This window comes from Octodon degus, unplaced genomic scaffold, assembly GCF_000260255.1.
Source record: "Octodon degus isolate 3935 unplaced genomic scaffold, OctDeg1.0 scaffold00011, whole genome shotgun sequence".
NCBI classification, from domain to species: domain Eukaryota; kingdom Metazoa; phylum Chordata; class Mammalia; order Rodentia; family Octodontidae; genus Octodon; species Octodon degus.
The window spans coordinates 24,906,164-24,910,320 of NW_004524587.1; the positions used below are offsets into that span (position 1 = coordinate 24,906,164).

The 4,157-nt window shown below is 37.9% G+C and overlaps 1 non-coding gene across 1 annotated transcript; it reads left to right on the top strand.

Moving 5' to 3' along the window:
* Nucleotides 1-3,752: 3,752 nt before the first annotated feature.
* Nucleotides 3,753-3,858, top strand: LOC111815125. Its single transcript, XR_002819910.1, has one exon. It is a non-coding gene; the product is annotated as a U6 spliceosomal RNA (small nuclear RNA).
* Nucleotides 3,859-4,157: the final 299 nt, after the last annotated feature.

Consider the following 4,157-nt stretch of genomic DNA (forward strand, 5'->3'; position numbering starts at 1 on the left):
TTTAGTTATTCTTTTGTATTCAGCAGCAGAATATTTTCATCAGCACACCCTACAAATGGACTTCTCTTCCACTTGATGAGTCATGATTCCACCTGAGTCTACAGAGTGGATTTCAAAGAAATAGCTATAGCTCAGTTCCACAAGTGACACCTAGCCACCAGTAACTGTCACGGTCATTATGCATGGGCACAACACACTAGAGCTTTGTGCAATATCCTATCCTCAAATTGTTAGAAGGGCTGGTCATTTACTTGCCATTCCAGTATTTATCTTATGTTTTACTCTTAGTACTTCTTTGCTAGAATGAAAACTTTTTCTTAGTTCAATTGTTTCGAAACATTTAATTTTCTGAATATTGCTTAATCTTAATTTTTGTTCTAAGAGTTATACTGTATCTTTGACTTACAATTTATTTAAAAGACATTGTATGATATCTTCTCCTAGTATTAGAAACTTTAAAAAGTATATTTCCATTTTCTGTTGACTTTCAAAATAAAAACAAAACAGAGGTTTGTAAAAAAAAAAAAAAAAGAAAACATATTAGGGCCCATAAAAGACTGTGCCCCAAATTCTGCATTTTGTTCTTATCTGTCTCATATTTCTCTCTACCTTTTTATCTCAATTTTTCATTTATCTCTCTTCACTCTCCACCTATGCTGCCATTTTCCATCCTCCACAACAAATCCCTAAACAGGGTAGTTTCTCTGTTCCCTGTTCCTGATTGCACTGCAAGCTTCATCTCTCCTCTACTCAACTGTATTCCTCCACAACTGTGTGTCCACCAGTTAGGAAAATGTAGTCTGAAGTATCAGGTCATGTCTCCTCCTCATTAGCCCTTGCCATCCAAATCAGCCCTCTGTAGTCATAGGGCTGAAGAAGAGGGTATTATAGTTTAGATCTAGTATGTCCCCCAAGGCTCATGTGTCCAGAGGTGGTTTTCAGAAGGTGGTTGGATCGTGTTGGATGCTAACCCTCATCAACAGATTCATTATAGCTGACCTGCTGTGAGGATGTGGGACCTGTTTTAAGGAAGTATGCTGGGGGTATAACCTGGAAGGGGATATTCTCATCTGTAGCCCCTCCCTTGCTCTCTCTACTTGACAGCTGTCAGAAAGTAAGCAGCATCGTGCTACCTTGGTGTTTCTGCCTTGGAGTCAGAAATCATAAGATGAAATAGAACTTTTCTCCTTTTCATTGTGTATGTCCGGTATTTTGTGCCAGAGATGAAAAAGCTAAATAATAAAGAAAGGAACCAGCATTTTCTGAGCACAGCAGAAACCTGTGAACTTTGCAGGCCTCGTCCCACCAAATCCTCAAGATGCTTTAGATACACAGATAAAGGAACTGAAACTCCTTAAAGCCAACAGATACAAGAGCCAGAATTTAGACATGAGCCACAGTAACTCATTTTTTTTGACAAATCTTAATTAACGAATTACATTCTGATGTTATAATATGAATGATTTCTCTACAATGAGCTGCTGGTTCCACATCACCTGAACATTTCTCCTCTTGTATCAGTGTTTTTTGTGTCCAAGATAAGCACAGAGTTTACAAAGGAATCACCCTGGAAAAAACTAACTCCCAAGCTCTTTACTCTCAACTCTAGTTCCCCACATGCTTTGCTCTCCTTGCACATGCATTGAAATATACTGTAGTACATAGTGTTAATACTGGTGCAGAATTTAGAGACCTAAAATCTGACACTGAGTTTCAAAATCTTATCATGAGATAAATATCCCTCTTGTTCACCAGAAGGAGAAGGAATAAAAATGAAAAGTCGGTTCATTTAATAATCACCCAAATGAACAGGCATGAAAAGGGCTGTGTGGCTGTTGTGATGCCATCTCCTTTCTGTTCTGTCTGAAGCTGACCCACCACTTAGGACTTTGGCTTTTTATTCAATCCCGGGTCCCCTCTTCCTGCTTGACATGCATCTCATGAGCTGTGAGTTCCAGACATCCTGAAATTACCCAAAGGAATCCAGGCAAATGTTTTCTCCTTTGTATGGATTTCAAGAAATATAAACAACTTCTCATAGATCATCAGGTCTCTTTCAAATGAGTTGAGAATCTACAGCCCAAGGGTCAAGGGTAGTGATTATAACCTATTATTTTTTTCAGGGACACTTCCCCTTTCCAGCTTCACTGCTGAGCTGCACCCAGGAGGGGATTATTTTTTATTTATTTTATTGAGAAACAAAGAGCAATGAGAGTTTCAAAACCAATTACTAGCAGTTTCAATAATTAATACATTGCATATTGTTGTCTTCATAGTGGTTATTCTTAGTACAAGAGACAGACATGATATCCTATCCAAACACTACTAGTACAAATCTTTGTTCTCATTGAATTAAGAGAAAGTAGCTGTATATCTATCCTAACTATTTTGTATATAGAGATACAAAATGGTCCTTCCTTTGTATCCCCTTTTTCTGTTTAGTTTTGTCAGAGATGGCTATTTCATTGACATTTAAATATTGTAGATGCATGAATTCAGCAAAATAATCCAATATAGTCCAGTAGTCCATAATAGCAGCAGGTTGTCTGTAGGACTGGCAATGTCAAAAGTTGTTGACTTGAGCCTCTTACAGCTTAGCATATTAATATGGCTTTACTTTTGATACTTTGCTTTTATAGTTTTCTATTGGATGATTAAGACCACAATAAAACAAGACCTGTATAACAAGAAATGTAACTTTTGTATCTAACAAGGTCAGTCAAGTACCCTCAGGATTTACCCTGAAACCCTGTACTGCAGTTTGCAGATCCTCTCTGAGTGTCAGCCATGTGGATGAGTCACCACTATTGCTTGACCAATTTGCTCTCTATGACAAACTGAGAGAATGTTTTCTCTCCATGTGACTCTCCTTAGGCACACTATACATCATCGATCACTTTCCTCTGTGGCCCCATAATCTCCTTGATCAGAAAATTTGGGACACTGAGTTACATGATGTTACAGTACAGGTTCTCCTATGTCCTGAGTCCTCACTGACCTTGAAAGGCTGGGGCCATAATGTTTGCTGTCCTTGCAGCCCTTCTTTTTCTCTAATTTTTGGTCTGCAATCTGAAGTTACATAACCTATTATTGTTTGCATTTTAAATGACCCTTAAAGAACTCATGTGATAAAAGCTTGGTTGCTAGCCCATGGCCTGTTGGGTAATTAAGAAACCATTAAGAGGTGGGGCCTAGCAGACATAAGTTAGGTCAGAGGGTATGTGCCCTTGAAAGAGATACTGAGATCCTAGTCCCTTCTTCTTTCAATTTCAAGATGTCATGAAATAAGCAGCTTTGCCCTACCTACACACTCCCCACCACAGAGTTTGTGCCTCACCAGCTGAAAAACAATGGAGCCATGTAACCACAGACTTAATGCCTCTAAAACCATCAGCCACAGCAAATCTTCCCCCTTTTAAGTTGAGTATCTCAGCTATGATGTCATAGTAATGGAAAGTGGACTCACATTCTACTTCAGAGAAAAGATTATGAGCTATGGAGTCAGAAGATTTGGATTCAAGGGTGAGCTCTACCTATCACTAGTATATCTGAAACCTTATGAAAAACAAAGGTATGGAATGTTTTAATACTGCTGACTATAGGATCTTCTATGTAAGGTTTCAGATCTGACAATTATTTCCATAGGCCTGGGAATGGAGTCTACATGCAGGAAATGCTGAGCTCTACCTTCTCCAAAGAAAAGTATCATTTGATCTTCCAAGCAAACTGTTAGGGCAGACAAAAAGATGTGGGTGCTTGCTTTAGCAGCACGTATGCTAAAAAGAGAACAATATAGAGAAGATTAGCATGACCCCCAACAAGGATGACATGAAAATTTATGAATCATTCCATATAAATGTCCATTAGTGCTGTTTTTTTAAACAAAGAAAAATATATGTGCAGATAAAAACTAGTAAAGATAATTTCTTTAAAAAAAAAAGAAAAAGAAAAAGATACAGCATGTTGAAAATGCTGGTGAAATTTAAAATGGGAACACATAATGTGCCAACTGTCCTTTGAAACTTGAAGCAAAACTTTCTAATCTTATCATGTCACCTCAATGCTTCCACTAACCTGTGGATTTTTCCCATGAATCTAGCTTTGCAAGGAATTAATGAGGTTATAGTTCTATGACATTTCCTCCATATTATTTTTCA